At 40.3% G+C, this 20,292-nt stretch overlaps 1 protein-coding gene across 5 annotated transcripts in view; it reads left to right on the forward strand.

Annotated features, from left to right (window-relative positions):
- Positions 1-20,292, forward strand: part of PRDM1 (PR/SET domain 1) — a 102,401-nt gene that overhangs the window by 18,096 nt on the left and 64,013 nt on the right. For 2 of the 5 annotated variants that reach the window (XM_038132225.1, XM_038132228.1), the window contains exon 1: positions 18,033-18,243. The exons of the other annotated variants lie outside the window; for them this stretch is intronic. The gene's annotated coding sequence lies outside the window, so the exon portion shown is untranslated. Of the gene's footprint in view, positions 1-18,032; positions 18,244-20,292 lie in introns of those variants that run through there. 5 annotated transcript variants of the gene reach the window in all.

Below are 20,292 nucleotides of genomic sequence, written 5' to 3' on the forward strand. Positions count from 1 at the left end.
TCAAAACGTATGCAGAGTATTTACCAGGCCATAAAAATACACTATGAGGAGTTGCCGTATGTAAGTGCAGCTGCCAGAATGAAAAAAAAAGCTGTCTTTGTGAAGCTGGTGATAGTGTATTTAGAAGGGAGTGAGTTGCTTTGGGTTTTGATGTTTACACACTACCTTACAAAACTCAGTGCAATGCTTGAGCTGCCAGCATTAAGAAGTAAAAATTCTGCTCTCTCAGGAGAGCATTCAAACAGGGGTGGGTGAGTCAGAGCTGCTGACTTGCAGCGTTGGCCAGACTCCATCCCTCTGCGTGGCTGTGAGCAGAGGAACACAGCCCTTCCCCTGTCATTTGCTCAGCAAATGGAGGGAAAAGATGCCAGTGGGAAAGGCAACCAGTGTGGTTCTTGCTCTGGCATCTGGGCAGCAGGTGTGCTCCCAGTGACTGCCTGCCTACAGCTGGGCCTGTGAGCTGTCACAGATACTGAAACAGCACGGGCAGAGGGGTTTCAGAAAGCAGTCTCTTCATTTGTGTCCCCCAGACTCCACCTATCCCTGATAAGGTCTGTGTTAAGGAAAACAGGGCTGTTTATCAGGTCTCAAGTGTTACTTGCGAGCCAAGCATCTGGGTTTTCACAAATATTCCTCAGCAACAGGTAGTGTATAGTGAAGGAGTGTTTATTGCTTGTTTGTATTTAAATAAGGCCATTAAGGCCATTATTAATTGTAAAGGAGGTATTAAAGCAGGGTCATATCTCCTGGCAAATTAATTTACCATGTAATCTATTACTTTTAGTTTTATGGTTTAATATCTTTGTGTGGTAAGGCATTAGCTGCATCACATGTTCATGCTGAAAATCAGTTTGGTTAGTTCGAGACCTGCCTAGTATAGGCACTCCAAATCACATTTCACATGAAGGGCTGCTTCTTTAGGTATTGTCCTGGGAATTGCTCCTCTGTGCATCAGAAATCTGGCTTTCCTCTTACCTAGGTCAGGAACAGAAGAGGAGCTGATAGAAGTCGCTCATCACTGTTAGCCATGAAACAGCCATGACCTTGTTTGTTTTGAGCTAATTTTCGGATGAAGAAAGCATTGACATTTCTTTCCCCTCCTTTTAGATTGATGGGTGGAAGCAGTCCTTGGGATTTGGCTATTTTCAAAACAAAATATTTGACCTGTAATATTTATAGCAGGCAGCTAATAGAAAACATACTTGCTCTCTCTCTGTGTCTCTTGTGTATGTGTGTACGCGCACTTTGGGTTCCCTCCTGGGCCTGACCTCTGCCGCGCTCAGTGCAGCTTCATTGACTTCACCTTCTATTCCCTTCTCCTGATAAATGAACCACTGGAAGCAGCGGGGCTCGGTATGCAGGGGAAGCAGGGTGCAGGAAGTTCATGGCAGTCCTGTGCCATTCTGATCCTCTGCAAATGTCCCTTCCTGCCGGAGTGATGGATGGTGTGGGGCTTCTGCGTCCGTCACTTGTGAACTCTGAAGGTCACCCGGGACAGTGTATTCTCCCTTTGGAAAGAGACCCTGCAGGGATGTTGATTTAGTGACATCTAGCAAGGACTGACCCTGTCAGTCAGTGAAGTAATGCTGGGAGTGGGGAATGGTGTTAGCATTGGGTCATTGGATCTAAAGCAGGAGGAAATGATAGCTGGCCTCTATAAAAGCCCTCCTCTGGGCTGCTGATTGGACCTGGCAGGTGGGAAGGGGCTATTTTGGAAGAGGTGTCTGGCTGAATGAGCAACTGTGGTCACAGCTCTCTTGCAGCGGCAAGTGTTTTGCCTTTAAGTGAGGACTGGGGAGTCCTCGTCTGCTTGCAAACAGGCACTTTCTGGTTTTTCTCTTCAAGGTAAAAATATCAGGGGGGCAGTGGGTCTCTACGGAGCTTAAAAATGTCCATGTCATTAGAAGTCGTGCCTGCAGCTTTTTGGGCTCATGGTTCCTGTGAAGTTTGCATTTGAACAAATCTAATTTTCTCATGTTTGGACCCCTGTGCATGTCAGTAAATCCGTCATTGTTCAGGGAGGATTTGCTGTGATGAGGGGTGGCTCAGTGGGATTCAAGGTGAGCACGGGACAGGCAGTGAGGTGGCCATGCCATTAAAATGAATAATGAGCAGAAGCAAACCAGTTGCAAAAAAGCAGCATTTGGAGTGAGGAGGGAAGAACCTGGGCTGAACCAAATAGAGTTCTGGTCTCCTTTTTCAGCCTCTACCTGAGATGCAATGCTGGTGGCCTATTTACCATCAAGGCATTTCTTATACTCTAGTCTGGCCATAGCTGCAGACTTCACCACATATTTGAAAACACATTCTATTTTTCCAGTCAAAACTGCTGATACACCAAACAGCAGTGACTTCACAACAGCTGGAGACCCAACACAAAAATTCTGCATTCCACAAACATCACAAAGTTCCAGATTTTGGTTCAGCCATTATGAGTTCAGAAATAGAGATCATACTCTAAGCAAGCTGGAATTTGAGTGAATTTGAGCTGACTATTTATTAAAGCTCTATTTAGACTGAGCTGTGATGAGGGTGAATTGCAGAGCTACAGCCTGTGATCAACACTCAGCAGGAGGTTATTTAGATTAAATACCAACTGTCTTGGAATGGTGGGAAAAGTTTCAGACAAAAGTTTTATTTACTGGGTTTTTGGACAAAGCTGTGGGATTGCAGTAATATTTTAGGAATTCTGCTGGACAGACAGTTTTCCTTCTTGAAGAAATGTTCGTTTTTCATTGCAGTGTTCTTGAATTCAGCTACTCCCTTACGTATCGTCTGATGAATACAGCTCATATCCAATTTGCTCCTGTCCTTTATCTCCTTACTGTGAGAATGTAATCATCCTTTTGCTTTCTTTCAGTCTACATTTTTTTTTCTGCCAAGAGAAAAACAAGACAAGAGAGAAGCTTTTTTTATTTTGGGGGGGGGGGGGGGGGAGGGTGGAGGGATAAGCATCACAATTTTCTCATTTTTCTTCAGATTTTTCTCTCTTTTCCCACTTTTCCATTTTTCATGCTGACCTTCCTTCTCACCTTTCCTTTTCCTGTGTTCCGTCTAAAGGGTGGACTTGCTCCTCCCTTCTCATCTACTCTTTTATTTTTGAAAATAAGAATCATGACTGACTGATTGTTTTTTCCTCTCATCATTTATCTACTTGTCCACACCTGTTTCTTTCACTTTGGTTTCCTTCAAGTTTCAGCATGCATTTTCTCTTGTTCTGCTATTTGCTTTTCGTTTCTCCTCTGTGATTATGCCAGATCCCCTGGTCCCCCCTCTCCTCCTTTCCAAGCTGCTTGCTTCCTCCTGCCCAGCCCCAGCAGAGGACTTTGCAGCTTGGCTGAGCAGCCCCTGCTGCTGTCGCAGTGCCGGAGACAGACTCGTGCCTTTCCGCTTCTCCCGGCACAGTGGCATTCGGCTCGAGCGCTAATGTGATTTGCATCGTTTTATTTTGGGGTCAGCCCTTTCAAAAACTAATGCATGTAGGAAGCACCATAATGACTATGTTGCAATGTTAGGCTTGAACTGCATAAAAGAGGGTCCACTGACTTACTTTCAGAATGAGTGCACAGTGTATAAAAATCACAGAGAGGAAAAATGATACTCATGCAGTTAATGTCCCTGTAAACAGAATGAGTGATTCTGTAAACAAATGTGGCAAGCAACTCCCTGAAATTAGGAAAAATGCATGTTTCCTGTAATACTGCTTCATGTTTATACAGGGTGTCTTGTCTTTTTTCGGCTCCTCAGAGCAAGCAATACAAAATACTGGAAATTATAGTTAGACTTTTAAAGGTCTCCAGCCTTTCTCACTTATGCAAGTGTGAGATTTCCTGTTTCTCATTGTCACCTGACTGCCATGATGGAGGTATTTGGTACAAATGTTAATTTTATCTAGAAGTTATTTCTTCTTTTTCTTTTTTTCCTCCAAGACTTTCTCAATGGCCACAAAATTTTCCTGAAATTTGTTTTACTAATTAGTGTATTCCGCTTGCCTCAGTTACTTTTCTTTGTATTGGAGCTTGGAGGTTCCAGGTGAGATGATGCCCACCAAAAGTCTCAGTGAAGCTACACAGTCCTTGTCACACAGCAATGTGAAACAGGTCACAAAGGGCCTTCCTTGGCTGTGATGGGCTAGAAGCAAGTGTCCTCCAAAAACTACAGCCACAGGTGTGCCCTGTACATTAGCAGGGGAGTAATTGGAAGGTAGAGGCCTTGCAGGCACCAGCTCATCAAATGCTAAGGCAAAACAAGCTGGCCCCATGGCCAGTGCTTAGCAGATGGATTGGAGGGAGATACAAAGACTGAAGTATTTTTGTCTATAGAAGTGCAGTCTTAAAGGCTGATGTGTGAAGAGTGTCACTCTGTTAGACAAAGAAAATTATGCAGACTTTGTACAATGGAGGCACTTTACATTACCAATTTAAGCAAAATTCAGCAATATAAAAATTATCTATTTCCTTAAAATAAAACTGAAAATACTGAGAGCCTTTGATCAGAATTTACTCAAGCTCAAACTGAAACTCTTACTTGATTTTCCAATGTCGCAGTGAAACCACTCATTAAATCACTGTAACAGTATTTATTATCCTTAAGTAGTCTGCAGAAGGTTTTGTTTTCAGAAAATAATTTCACCAAAGTTACATTTGTCATTTGAATTTTGCTAAGTAGGTTAATCAAATTGTAATTTAGTATCTGAACCACAAACACCTTGCAAAGCTCTCTGGTTTCAGGTCTTACGTACTAGTTATTCTATTTACATCCTGCCTAGCATAGAAATAATACTTTAAAGGTTATAGGTTTTAACTAGAAACCATAGGTGAATGATCTCAAGACACATAGCACACTTTATAATGGTGTCTCCTGCAGACTCTTGTAGTGCTTAGACACAGACTATTTCTTCCTGCACCTGTCTCATACAAGCTTTTGGGGAGGCTCCCATAGGTAGACATTTTCATCTTTGCATCCTGATGATGAAGAAACTGAAAATACCCCTTTGTTTGGTTTTAAAATATGCCAACAGACATTGGAAAATTATGACTATTATTAAAAGGGACAAAATATGAGTGGGCAAAAAAAAAAGCTTCACAGGTCCTCAGCTGGTGCAGCACTCCAGTATCACAAGTGGTGGAAGTGCAAAATAGATATTAGTGGGCTTCTCATGAGTTGTTTTCTGCAGGGTAGAGAGAGTGACTGAGCCTTAGCTGGTGTGCATGGACTTACACAGCTTCCTCTTCCCAAGGTGCTTCCTTGCAGAAGCTGTGATCAAACTGCAAACCTTCTCAGACAATGCTAGATTAGTGACTTAGGCATGATGCCTGGTGTTGGCCAAGCAGTAGCCACCACAGGAATGTGTACCATGGCAGCTCTGGCTTCTAAGCAGTTGAATCCACATTTTCAGGACATCCCTTCAGAAGTGCAGTTAGTTGCATATCTGTTTGAAAATGTTTAAATAAAACTTTAAAGTAGTTTGGGATTTTTTGCTCATAGGCTCTGTAAGCACTCCTCCATGTGTCCCATCAAAATTCCTAATGAGGAAGGCTCTTTAACACGTGTGCTCTTCTACTGTTGTAAGATCTCTGTGCTCCAGAGAATTCAGATTAAAACTATATTTAATGTGATTATTAAAGCAGACAAGCAGCATCTCAAAATTCAAGTACACAGCTCAGTTGCTAAAATGATTGCACATCAGCAATAAAAAAAATTCTTATGCAATAAATGTATTTGTCTTTGCTAATCTAAAGAGAAATACACTTGTTCTTCATATAAACAAGCAACTACAGTTACCTTCCTATTTTGGATTTCATCAGTACATCACACATTTTATTTTCCAAAATCTAATAGAACAGATGGGAAAAATTATTTGAAATTCATTAAATGAACCCTAATATATATAATTTAAAATGTGTTTTCCCCGTTCCTACAAGCTGTTTGCATGCCATGCTTTACTACTGGTCTAGCATCTCCTAGATGAGGAAAAAGTGATGAATAGCAAACCTGCAGTTTTCCCCAGTGTAGGGGTGACTGCCCAAGCCCAGATTTCTAACAGACCAAAGAGTATTCCTGGGAAGGGATAAGAGAACTATTTATTGTGGTGGCCTTTAAGTCTAAATAATAACTCTTCTAGTTGAATGCAGGGGTCCCAAATCACAGCTTAATAGCAATTCCCAGGAGGATATTTTACATCTCAGCTGAAAATAAAATATCAAGATTTTCTTTTATGTGAGTAACGTATTCAGGTTGTGTCTGCCTCCTCTCTTACAAACTTGGTCTTATGTTCTTACTCTGAAAAAATGGCAAAATTGAAATTGGGAAAAGTACAGCTTGGCCATGTATTGAGATAATGGATTTTATTTTCACTCATGAAATTTTGAGGCAAGATCATGAATTAATGTAAATTTTTAAGCCATCAGCAACTTCACAGCACATACAAAAATCACACAAATTTCATTTATATCTTTATCAATTGTGCCATTATCAGGAAGATGTTATATGGATCTGAATTTGTTTGGTGCACTCACAGTAGCTCTGAACAACAGCCTCCAACATTAAGGTCATAAAAATAAGAAGATAGATGTTTCTCTGTCACTGTTAATTTGATACTGAACTGTGATAGATTTATGAAAGAAGCTATGTGTGAAAATCATTATTTCTAGAAAAGCTACTGCAGGAAATATCTGAGAAATGCTGTGGGGTTAGCACACTTAGGACAAAAGGAAAACCTATAGGTTCAATTGCACATATAATGCATTATTTTCTTCTTATTATTTTTTTCCCCGTCTAGATGAATATATTGCATTTAGATGATGGGAGATATAAGTTAAGGCTCCAGTACTGCAAACCTTCAGTAGGATTCTCCATGGCAGCAAAGCAAAGTGTACTCATTTGTCAGGCAATTTAGGGAGATAGTAGGATTCATAACAGAGTGTTTTGTTTGTTTGCTTGCTCATAAATGGTTTATTTTGGGCTGATTTTAGGTTGGCTGTGTGCAGAGGGCATAAAGCCATGTTCTGAGGCAATTCTGCTTTGTTAAATTTGAAAAAAATTGGTTGGATTATGGTTTTTTCTCAAATTTTTAGCAGGAACAAATGGTGTTTGATTTATCTTGCTTTTCTTTTGCATAATGATTAATGATAGAGCAGTTCCTGAATTAGCTTGGAAATCACACAACTGTTTTGAATTGACCTGATTTCTAAATTTGGGTAAGTTTCCTTTTCCTGCATGTAAATATCCATAAAAATATGTTGAAAATTTCAGGTCTCACCTAGTTATTCACTTTGTTGTGGCTGCTGCTATCTTTATGAGTTTGATTCTCAAACTCTTACATACCAGTGCTCCACTTGATGGCTTGTTAACACACATTGTTCAAATAAAACCCCTTCTCTTTCATCTGATTTAATGTAATATTCTTCTTGGAGAATCACGGAAATAAGAGACAGAAAAGTAAACTTCTGCAAATTTTTCACTTGTGTAAGATTTTCCTCTGATTCCTGACTCTCATCCAATGTTTATTGATTGCCAGTCGTCTGTTAGTTAATAGATGGCCTGCCACCACACCTTATTTAGGTAGAAGGCCTTCTCTGCCTCTGAAGCTCAGGCAGTTACTCATGTTATCATCATCCACAGAACACTGTTTTTCCTATGGAAAGACTGGTAGCTGCACTGTTTATAAGCTGGCTACTAAGAAGGCGTAAAACCCCATACAGTTCTGACTGTTCCTCTACGTGGAAAGTACAAAATAATTTAAGAACTGTGTTTCTCTTTTTTACTCAGGCAATGTTCCGAGTAAGATTTCAGCAGAATTGCTTTTGTGATGCAGCAAAAAAACCCCCCAAACCTGTCCAAGGACTTCACTGTCTGTTTTCTTTCTCTGTTTTTTTACATCTTGCAAGCAGACATTGCTGTTACCCAAATTAACCTCTTCTGAGTTTTTCTTTTTTCCCCTGGTATTTGGATCAGGCTTCTCTCTGGGTGGGGCGAAAAGTGAACTCTCCTAACATACAGTACAAATTAGGTCTTTCTAAAAACAAAGACTTCTCTTAAGAATAGCTGTATTTTATTTCTGACAAAAGAAGGGAAAACACAAGTGTGCTCAGTAAATCAAGAAGTCAAATGTGTGTAATCTGATGCCAAGTGTAAACATGTATGGACTTTACAAGGCTTGCCGACACTAGATGCTCTGATTTTCTTTCATTTGAAAAAGTGCTTTTGAGTATTCACAGTAGTGCTTGCAAGAGGCAGTCAAAGTCACAGAGTGAATAAGAGCAGGTCTATGCAACAGCTTTTACTGAATTGAGACACTTTTAGTTTTTTTATGAACACACTATTTTCTGCTTGGAGTAATAAGTGTGGTAAATCTGGCTAGCTGCATATGCAGCGGGACCTTTTGGTCTGGCTTTTTAGGCAGAAAGTTTGTTAATTGAATACTATAAAAAGCTGCTAAAGAGTCAAAATATAGTCCTTCACATATTAGCAAAACAGTTTGATTTCAATGGATGTTAAATACATAACTGCCTGAGGATATTGGCCATAAAGCACTGAAGGGCCTGAATACCTTTTTGTGTCCACTGGAGGAAAAACGGAGTGCAGAAGTTAGTGCTGTAATTAATAAAGATGTTGTCATGTCTTCACTGCTATTCTATCAGGCTGCTGCTGTAACAAATCATGGTATTACTCCATCTGTGCAGGACTACTGCTGTAAAACTAAAATTTTCAGGCTGCTCAACATTTGTACTGAATGTTTCAAGCTGTGTTAATTATATATCTGTAAGCACTCTGACACTAGTGTTAGTTGGGTAGATCCCAGAGGTCTACCAATAATTTTTTCCACATATTTTTAATATTAGCAGTATTTTTGTAGCTCAGTATTTATTTTAAACATATCACAATGGTTTCTGAGAACTAAAAAAATTGTGTTTGCAGCTAGTGAGTAGGACTTCTGTTCTTCAGCCATATCTCTAAGTACACCCCATGACTGGGAGAATGTGTGTTTAATTTTTGCTTCTTCATGCTTTAGAGCAGTTACCAGATTGCTTTTTGGGGAAGCAAAAGTAATGACAGGGAAGGGAAGGGAAGGGAAGGGAAGGGAAGGGAAGGGAAGGGAAGGGAAGGGAAGGGAAGGGAAGGGAAGGGAAGGGAAGGGAAGGGAAGGGAAGGGAAGGGAAGGGAAGGGAAGGGAAGGGAAGGGAAGGGAAGGGAAGGGGTGTCCTGCTGTCTGCCTTGTCTGTAACATCAAATCTGAGGGACACCTTCCAAAGAAGAGTCTAGAAATGCCTAGATGGATTCATACAGTGCTTTTCATTCCCTCGCATCCTCTGCCAAGTTTTTTCCATGTAAAATAAGAGAACTGGCTCCTCAAAGTCACTTGGATGAATATAAACTCTCAAAAGTGTCACGTAGCCCTTGGAATAATTCCAAAAGAATCCCAGCTTATTTGGAAAAACTGTTCCTTGAAAGAAATGCACAAACATTGGTCTGGTTCCAAAGCCATGAAATCAACAGAGAGACTCTCATTACAGAGGACTTTGGATCTGACTGACCCATTGGTGGCTATGACCAGAACAATGGTCTGTTACAATAAATAATTTTTGGATTAATGTTTTCCCGATGCCTGCAAAGTTTTGGTAAGAATAGAAAGAAAAGAACAACCTTCCAGTGAAATCTCCTTCTCTTTTCCAAGCTCTTTGAAACTAGAGTTTAGGACTCTTATTGTTCTGTTTTGAATGCAGTACCTTTTCTTCTCTCTTTTTACAAAAATTAGAGATATATGGTTCATTCTAACCTTTTAGAATGAAGAGTGAATTAGCCATGCCAAGGACTTGCTTTTAATTTCCTTTTCTGTTTGTTTTTCTTAACTGCTCAGTTCTTTTGATTATCTGAATCCATAGGTCATCCTAGGTAGTTTAAATACCTATTAGACAGAAGAAGAAACAGAGCAAACAGCAGGGACTCAAAAAAATTTCAAATATAGTCCTACTATTCTCTATCTTGAGTTCTTCAATGTTCTTTTGCATAGCAGAAGCTTGAAACTGCATATTTGCTAGTGTTATTTGCTTTGCATTCTTTTTTTTTTTTTTATCATTTGGGTTTGGGTTTTTTTACCGTTACAGCAGACACTGCACTTGCTTTGTCAGAAAACCACAGCCTTCACTGCTAAATGCAGTGGAGAGCAAAGCATTGGTCTGGAGGTTGGAGAAAGGAGTTTATTATGTCTTAGGGTATTATGACAAAATATTTGCCCTACAGAAAAAAACAAGAAAAAATTTAAATCAGCTCAGAGAATGTGGGGGGTTTAGATTATCACCTGTAATATTATCAAACCCTAGCTTTCAAGAACTGTAAGCCACGTCATGAAGTTGCCTTAAAAATCAAAGGTTATGAAAACAGTATTTTGAGTTCTGGGCTTGGTGTTAATCTATTTCAGTTTCAGGCTTTTCTTTGTCACCAAGACTAGACAGCTAACTTCTTTCTTTCACAACAACTGAGATTCCCACAAATCACCTTTTATTTTAAATACAAGGCTTTAAGAAAAGCCTATCTTGTAAGATTCACATTTGAATTCCAAAGAGCTCACAGCACTGGTCTTGCATGAAGTACAAGCTGATGGTAGATAAACAGGTTTTCCAAACTTACTCTAATAAATACATTCTGTTCCTCACCTGGCATGGATACATACCAGCTTAACATCCTTAAATATTGTGCTCAGAAACACCCAAAGAGCACCCGCTACCCTTAACTGTGCAGAATGGTCTCTACTGCGCCAGCAGCAGCAGTCAGTCTCCATTTCCGAGGTCAGATTGGCAGCTCTGGGCGTGTCCTCTGCTCTCCTTTGTACTGGGAAAGGAGAAAACAGGGGGCAAGAGGGTGCAAAGTGGCCCTGTCTGTCTCTCTAATTAGCGATGTTAATTAGTTGCCTTTTCCCAGAAGCCATGCAGATCGTAGAGAGGTGGCAGTGGTAATAGGTTTTCCTATTGCCAAGTCTGGAAATTTAATAGGTACTCAACTTTTTCATGGGCAATAGTACATCTGAGAAATTGATGCACTGGCAGAGAAGCAGCACTGGATGCTCTGGTAGTCTTCACTGACTGAGCTGCTGAGATTAAAAGTATGGCTGTATGATCTTGAAGTGTTTCAGAGTGATGAATCAAAGTGCACTCTTCTTTTAGACTCACAGTGAAGACAGTAATGTTCTGGAAACAGGACCACTTTCACAAATAAGCTCTAAAGTCTTCTATCTTAGTCCAAACTTTGGGACTTTGATAGCAGGATCTCACAAATGGGTTCTGCTTGCTCATTCTGGAGGAACTAAGAAGAAAGAAGAGAAAATGTGGCCCATATTTCTGCTCTTAATTTTGAAAAAGGATGACTGTTTCAAGGAGAAAAGAGTTATAGCTGGGGTTGGGATAGCTGAGATTGGATGAGGCTGTCTTACTGAGTCCCAGGTGAAGGAGGTTTGGCAGTCCTGTGGAAGATACACAGAGGTGAACTGAATGGTGAGGCCATGCACTCCTTCGTCCATCAGTTTTTGTAGCTGCAGCAGGACAGTAGCAGAGCCCTGTGCAAAGGGGACGTACTAATTCCTGATTTTGCTCATAAATGCATTTTAACAGCTCCTTTTTCTGAGTACATGAGGCAGAATGATCAAAAAGGCTCCAAGATGGGGACTGATGTATGTGAAGTGAAAAGCCTCTTAGTACCCCTTGACTGAGAAAATCCATACTTGGCCGCAGTTGTACAAGTTACTGCCTCTGGTTTGGGGAAAAAAAAACAACACATTTGAAGCACTGTGCTTTGGTTTGGCTTGGTTTGGCTTGGGTTTTTTTTGGTTTTTTTTAATTTTTTTTTTTTTTTTTTGTTGGGTGGGTGTTTACACTTTTGGCAACGCCCTTTTAATGCTAAATGTCTGGAGTCTACATGCTATCATACAAAAAGTTTGTGGATTCTTTACTACCATGCATTCCTGAAAATACATAATTATTCAATTTCTGACTTTGTAATGGAATAGTATTGTGTGTGTGCGTGTGTGTGTGTGTGTAGATATCTTCACTTACAGTAAATGTGAAAATAGGGAAGACCTGAGAAGGATAAACAAAGAGTCAAAGTGAATCTCAGAGGAGACAAGTGGTGAAAATGGGTAAACAAAAAACTGCACTTCTGTGGGAAAACATGGAGGAGCTAAACCACAAACAGGAGAGGAAACATCCAAATCTAAACAAGGAATTCAGCAGCAAGCTGCGGCAAATGTGATTTTAAAGAACAGAGTGTTCACAACAGACATGCGTCACTGCTGAAGATGAAGTATGTGAGTCCTGCTTTCCTGCTTCCCCATCCCCAGTACCTCCACAGAAAGCTCAGCCTCTTCTGTCCACCTTATTTGTTCAGTAGTGGACTTCATACGATTGATTCAGTTCTCATTAAACTGATTTACTGGGCTCGCTGGCTCTGCTCAGCTTCAGTTTATTCCTACTTTGTTTAAAATTCGGGAAGTGCTGGGGGAGGGGACAGGACACTAATGGCCGTTCTTGTGTAAGTGGAGTGGTAGCTGATTTATTGCAAAGGTTATAAAGGAAAAGTATTAAGTGTGTTCCATTCTACTTGGCAAAGCCATCCTGCACAATGTCCAACAAAACCCTGAGAGTGCTGGTTTGTACAAAAAAAAAAAAACAAAAAAAAACCAACGGGGCGGGGGGGGAAGGGAGGAGGGGGGTGTGCGTGTGTGCGTAAGGGGGATGCTCCACCAAGATGTTCTCTTCTTCTTTGAGAGCATTAATTAAGATTGTAAATCATGAGCAACATGAAACAACTGTATTTGATGGAACATGGACAGTTCTGGAGTTCTGCTGTGCTTGCGCCATCAGTTTGAATACCTACACTGAAACACTAATGGGAGAGCAAACTTCAAAGAGAAATTCTGGCATGAAGAAGCAGGCTGCAAGGATCATTACATGGATAAAGTTGTAAAATAGACTCCTCCGTGCAAACTGGGAAGGAGGTGGAATGAAAGTTTGAAAGGTTTATAGGAACTCAGGCTTGTTTTCCTTTCATGCACAAAGCCAGTCCCACATTAATTTGGTAAAATAAGCTTGTGTATTAGTGTTTTGAATAAAAGGGGGTATAGGAGGGTGACAGGAGAAAAAAAGTGTACCTGAATAATGAAAAACTCTGTTAATATCCCTTAAAGCTAATTTTCCTTTTCTAATTAATAGTCAAGGGAGTTTTTTTGTCACATCATAAGTAATGGTGGGACACATTCCTCATACTTAGAGAATTTAAAGCCTACATTTGTTACAATCACATAATTTTATCTTCAGCAGAGCATCAGTAATAGAAATTCATCCAGTAATTCCTGCACAGTTGTCATATCCTAAATGAATGTGCTTATATTTAGGAGGCCATTTAATCTTGTTTTAAAGGCATTAAGTAACGCAGACAACCCCCTGTGTCAGATTGTTCACTATATTATTTGTTTAAAATAAAATTTAGTATTTAAAATTTATTTCTCTTTGGTTTCATCTAGTTACAGTTTCTTGCTGTTGTATCTGTACTGGGCTGCAGTGGAGTGGCTCTACTGTATGTTCATCCATTGTGGCATATAGTCCATTTGTTCCTCATTTTCCTTTGGTGTAAAGGACAGGATGCAAGTAACATTTTGATGAAAAATCATCTATCCTTAATAGTTAATTCACAAGCAACTTATTTCCCAGCACAACATTTTTATGTAATTATAAGTAGGCTTCTGTCCAACTACTTGTCCAGGATTACTCAAAGTTTTTGGTTTGCCAAATGTGGTTTGAGATGCAATTAATAATGTGGTGGATTGCTGATGAGGTTAATTTTCCTTCTTGTAGAATATGATACTGTAATAGAGATGTTCTCTATAGATGTATGAGATGGAAAAAAATTGTAAAGAATAACTTGGGAAAAAAATTACTTGGAGTTATTTATATTTGAATTAGGAGGCCTATTTGCAGCAATAGCTTCCATGCTTACCACAAAGCCACTTCTTCCACTGACCCTAATAATTTTTTTGAAGGATAACCCTCTGATGTTATGATACTATTTTGGAGACTATTCATTAATATAGACACATTATTTCTATATGTACATGTAGTATAAATGCCTATGCAATAAGCAGGGAAAAAAAATTTGTTAAATTACAGGAATGTGCATGCTAGAGGGTTGATGGAGTGAGAATTCAAGTGCCTTAAACCAAACGTAGCGTTCAGAGTCATTGGACTTGTCATAACTTGCAGAAAGACACAAATTACCTGTATGCTACTTGAGTTGTAAAGGAAAGTACTTCATGCTAAGCACAGCATATCCACTATTTGCCACTGTACTGGTACTTCAAAACAGTACCTCTCCTTTCCCTAAGGACAGAAAAAAACACATTAATTGACTCCCGATGGCGTTTAAGACAGCATCTTTTTTCTTCATTGGGAAGCAGGATCGTGCTGGCTTAGCCTTTCAGAGGCACTCAGATGGTCTTGGACATGAATAAATGTGTGCTCTTTGCCAGGAAGGGTTGCACCATAGCGTGGTCATGTTTGGAAAGGCTAACACTTGCATGTCCAAATGTAAATAAAAGGTGCACAGTCTTGAACTTTACCTATGCTGGAAAAAAAAAGTGTAAGTGGAGTGGTAGCTGATTCATTGTGAGAAACTCTGGGATAACAGTAGACTCTTCTTTTACTTCCCCACTGTTCTCCTGTTCTTTATCAGGCAAAAAAAAAACCAAAACAAAACAAATCAACAAACCACAAAAACAAACAAACAACTAACACCACAGCAAAAATGAACCCTGTGTTAATAATTTTTTTTTAAGAAAGATATTTCAGTGTTATTATAGAATTTCATTAAAAAGGCAAAACTTGCCACTGATTTCCATGGACCTAAACCCGTTTCTTACACCCTGCCAGAGCAGCTGCCTTCAGTTGCTGAGGATACTATGTGCAGCCACCACACAAAGATGTATTTTCTCCTTACTCCGTTGTCTTTCGTGCATTGCTGTGGCTGGTTTAGATTGGCTGTGACTAAATAGGTGGTCACAGGAAAACCATGTATTAAAAACTTCTGGCCTGAAATGATTGGCAGATGTGAAGGATCTGTCCCAGGCTCTTTAGAACAAGCATACTATAACCTTGGTTCCCTAGTTGCCCTGGTGTATGCCATCAATTCTTGGATCATCTGGGAAGACTACCCAGCTCAGGGTTTCTTTTTCATTCATAGATAATTTCTGTGTATGGGAAACAGTCAAACAGTTTTGAATGAGAGCTGATAAAGGGAAACAGAACTAAGTGAGATGCTTTTCCATTTCTTATTGACATCAGATCAAGATCCAGTGTGTTCCTGGGAAATACACTCCTTGCAAATGAGGACATACACTCCATGGGAAATACACTCCATGGAGTTACCAGCCAAGCGAAACACAGGCTAGTGCTGTGTAAATGAATGGGCTTTCTGCCCGTGCTGGCTGAATCTGTGGTAGCAGCATAGCTGAGCAAATGCCCTTCAACACCATTTGCTAGCAAAGTGGTTGCTGTTGCAGAGTCTGTACACCCAGGTAAGCATGCTTTGGGTCTCATCTTGTGCAAGCACATTTAGCTGGAAGAGAGAACATCCAAACTAAATTTCATGGCTGGTGTTTGCCTCCAGCATGGGCAGGAAGCGGGGGTGGCATGTTTTTCACCCATCTTCACATGCCAGAGTTTGAGTCAGTTTTCTCAGAGCTTCCTTTACTGTCCATGGAGAAAACCAGCCAACATTAACAGCATACTTATCAATCTCTTTCAGACATCAGCAACAGAGAAGTTTACATTTGGCCAGATGGAACTGACAGTTCGCACCAGACTTTTAAAGTGTGTTGAGATAGATGTGTGATGATGCAGAAGGATAGACAGTGGGTATGTCAAAAGATGGTGGAGATCACTCCAGGCTGGCTTTTTTTTTTTTTTTCCCTGAGGAGACAAAACACCTTTAACAATCAATCTCTGAGCTGCTGGGCTAGTGATGCTGGCCTACTGGGCACAGGAGTCTTAGGTGCTGGATATCTACACTGCACAGGTGGGGAGGGTTGCTAGCAGCTGTGGCCTGACTCATCCATCATTCTTTTGGATGATACCTGGACACAGTTGGGGTGTTAAAGCTAGACCAGGTGTAGTTGCCACTGCTGTAGGTGACTTGCATGACATTGCTGTGAAGGAGTCTGAGTGGTGCCAGTACATGTAACATAGGCCCTCCTAAATGAGTAGTCTGAAGTGCCATAGAATGGTTGCAGCCATGTCTGTAGCCTGTGTGTCCCTGCTCCTTGTTTATTAAATGACAGCCACAGTGTTCCCTGGCTCAGAATAGTTTATGAGCCTAAATTAAAACTTGGGGAAGAGTTCCTAGACAGGGTAGTTTACAGCCAGAGTAGTTCCTTAGTCCATTTTGCTCACAGCTGAACAAATCCTTGTGTCTTTATCACTAGAGAAGACTGGGGTGGGGGAAGGTAAATATGTCAGCAGGTAGAAAGAGAGAGGTGGCAGCAACTGCTTTAAACCAGCATTGCTGCCAGAAACTTGTTTCTTCAAATGACCCCCTGTCGACTTACCTGACAATCCATGGTGTTTGAATAGTTCAGTATATTGACTTCAGGGAGCCCCAGAACAAAGACTTTCCTTAAAAAACTCAGACCTTACTCAGATAAAACTCCCACTCATGCCCCAGGGAGTTTTGCATGACTCAGGATTACAGGATGGTGTCTCAGCTTTGTTGTGTGTACTGCCTGTAGCTGATTTTTAGTCGTGTGGATGAATAAAGGCTGTGCCCATTTACAAGAAAACTTGATTTCCATTTCCGTTTGCTCATGATCACTTTGCTAAAAACTTTATCATCCTCCTTATAAGCTAGAGATGGGGCTTTTGAGGAACTTACAAGTGAGGAGGAAGGGCACCCACCCGAAGGAGGTGCCTTGGGAGAATGTGGAGAAGGACAAGGCTTCGAGGATCTTAGCAGGCAGGCAGTGGCATCTGAGATTTTTAATTTGCCCACACTCTTCCCACCGTGGGCCCCAAGGTTTCTGAGGTGAGGAGTTGCTCAGGACTGCTGGTAAGCCCAAGCTCAGCTCGTGAGTCTGTTCAGTGTTTGGGGATCCTGAGGAGGTTTTTTCCCTTCCTCCTGTGTGACAGGTATGCTGCATCATGCCTTTAGTTTCTCTGATTCTGTGATTACTCATTGTTATTTTGTGTGAGCAAAGCCAGCAGGTGTTACAATACCTTCCCCGTCAGCATGTCCTGCAGTTTCTGTTTCCTTGGATGAGGCAGGAAAGCAGTCACTTCAGGGCCAGAGAACTGGGTCTCATTTCATCAGCTGGAAGGTGACTAGTTAAAATCTAACTAGCAGTCTCACACCCAGTGCCTGACAGGAACAGCCTCTGAAGACTATTAAGAAAATAAAAATTCCCTGCTCTGTCATATAATGGAAATTAGAATACTTCAACAGCCATCCCCTCTAATCTGTTAGCCAGCCCTTAGCAGCTTACCAAGCCTGTATTTAACCTATTTCCCTAATGGCAATTAAGAAATGTTTTCATTTCCCAGGGAGAGGATTGCCAATGAAATCCCCCTCTCCCCCCCAACCCCCATCCTGTGGCTTCGTTCTCTCCCTCCTCTTCCCCACACCCCAGCTCCTTCTTCCTTAGCCCAAGGCATCCAAAGCATTCCCCGTGTGTTTGGGTAGCATGCAGTGAGGAAGAAATGATTAAGCAGCTGAATGTTTGAAATCCAGCTAAATGCACCGATTATTATCTGCTTAGGGCTTTCTTATCTTGAACTGTGTGGTGCTTAATGGTAGGCCCATTGTTTTCAGCTCAAAGGTATTAATGAAGGAATCAGGGCAGCAGGCTGATGTCATAGGTGGCTGAAAGGTGACTTGTGCACTGATTTCCCTTACTCCACCCCTTCACAAGTCCCTTCCAACTAGTTCAGAAGAAGGGTTAAGTATTTTTAGAATGGAGGAAAAAAAAAAAAAAAACAACCAGCAAGCAGCCGAGGTTGCATTTGTGTGTCTGGTAAAAGGATTGCAGAGGCTCCTAAATATCCTGCTTAAAAGATGTACTCTCTGAGCTTCTGCTCTACTTTCTCACTTCATAAAGACTCTGAAGTGTTGGCGCAGGTCTCAGCGTGAAAGCGACCAGCTGGCCCTTGTTCACACCTGCCCTAGGCACTGACCAGCAGACCACATTTGATGTCCTGACCTATATCCAAGGTGAGGTTTCCACTTAGTGGTTTCCACGGGAAGAAAGAGCTGTGTAAGTAGCTGCCACCAAGGATGACTTCTTGAGGTGGATGAAGCCCTCAAGTTGATGCACAATTTAAGGAAGTGCTTTCACAGTCAAGTTATCAGCTGTGCTTTTTGTCACTCTTGGGAGTTAAATCTTTTTCTCTCTTTTTTTTTTTTTTTTTGCAAATGTACATAGTTATTAGATGCAAAGTGGTGTATGTTGTGTGAGGAGAGACTCCTCTCTCTGGGGTGAGGTATCTTGAGTGTATTCAGTTTTCTATTACACAAGACAAGCAGGGCAAGAGTGAAGATTTAGAATAGATTCAATTTCATTGTCATTGTTTGTATTTTAATCATACACTTCTGGAATTCTTTTTGTGACAGATTTAATTTGGTATTCCTTCCCTTTTTGTCATCAACTTGAAAAACACTATTCTTTCTTTGACTTAAAGTACTGCTCTTCGTGGTAGGACTTTAGCATCACACTCCTGCAAAAATGATAAAATTTCTTCAAGGTGTTGTGTTTTTTTTTTTTTGTTGGTTTTTTTTGTTTTTGTTTTTGTTTTTGTTTTTTTTTATGGACCCACCTTTCAAGGAAAGATGTGCTACCAGAAACTGACTTGTGGAGCTTTTGTGATTTTGGGGACAATAAAAGAAAAACAGCTTTTAAGTAGCAATGTCATAAAGTAGCAATGTCATAAAGTAGCAAGTAAAGAGTTCTTATGTCCATACATATCCAAGCAGGTCTCAGACTAGAATAAAAAATAATGCACTTTCCTTTTTCATTTTAATGAGACAATATTTTTTGTGTAATATGTAAGTTACTCAGAGTCTTTGTGATTACAGTTATAATGTCTTTGCTGGCACAGGGTTCATAAGATAGGATTTCTGTCTTACCTAAACAAATGAGTGAACAGCTTAATCCTTTCAAATTTTTGATTGGTTTTGTTTGTTTTTCTCAATTTCAGTTTAGTTTGATGAACATGCAGTAGCTTTCACTGTTCACTGGAGTACTTTGTGCCTGTTGAAGGAGCTATCTAAATAGTCCACTAGCAAAGACTAGAAAGTCGAAAGAGAAAGCACAGAAGAAAGAGTGGCACTGAATACCCATAAATGCATCAAAGCCAGCTGCTGTCTTGAATAAGATTTACTTAACAGGAAACCATCAAACACCAAAATGCTCCCTTCATTTTTTTTTCTCCAGAGAGAAAAAGAGCTGCATAGCACTAGATTGACTTTGGGTTGGGTTTTGTTTCTTTTTTTTCATTTTGACTTATTAGTTCATGACTGAGATTGGTTTGTGTAGGGTGTTTTTGGCTTGTTTGAGGTTTTTGGGAAGGGTTGAGTGAACTGACTGGCACTTCCAATCCTGTCCTCTCACATCCCCTCCTGTCCCCCTCCCTGTTTCTGTAGGTTCAGCAGTAAAAACCTATAGAAATGTGAGATTACCAAACTGAAGCAATCAGTCTGAAATGATTAAGGAAGATGACTATTCTTTTCTTCAGATGACCAAAAGTCATCTTGTCCAGAGTTCCTTATCTTCAAGGTGCTATTTCACAACAGTTTCTTTCTAAGTATGTATTTCCTGTTAAAGTCTGAAGACTTTACATTGTAAGCTTGTATGTACAAACTATCACCAACAGTCACAAAAATTGGTGTCTGTCTTTCTTCTGAAATTATGTTGGTTTTTTTAAGGAAAAAGTGTTTATTTATTTCTTTAGTAATTTAGGAGATTATGTATCAAGCCTAGGGTGAAATTTTGTTTGCTGAACTTATCTTAAACCTCAGGAGGGGAGGAAGGTTCCGTTTAAAGGTCAAAGCATTTCAAGATTTCAATTCAGTATATTTTTTACCTTTAAAGTTTTCCCTCACCCCACCCAGACCTCGGGCTTTAGAAGCTTTTCAGATGCCTTGCACATGTTCATCTTGAATTGAAACTTTTGAAATAACTGCACATAAAATGCCACAATAGTTAAATATTCATGCACATATTACTATCATCTACTGTGCACCAACACTCCTCTGGCGAGAAAT

This window comes from Motacilla alba, chromosome 3 (genome assembly GCF_015832195.1).
Source record: "Motacilla alba alba isolate MOTALB_02 chromosome 3, Motacilla_alba_V1.0_pri, whole genome shotgun sequence".
Classification (NCBI taxonomy): Eukaryota; Metazoa; Chordata; class Aves; order Passeriformes; family Motacillidae; genus Motacilla; species Motacilla alba.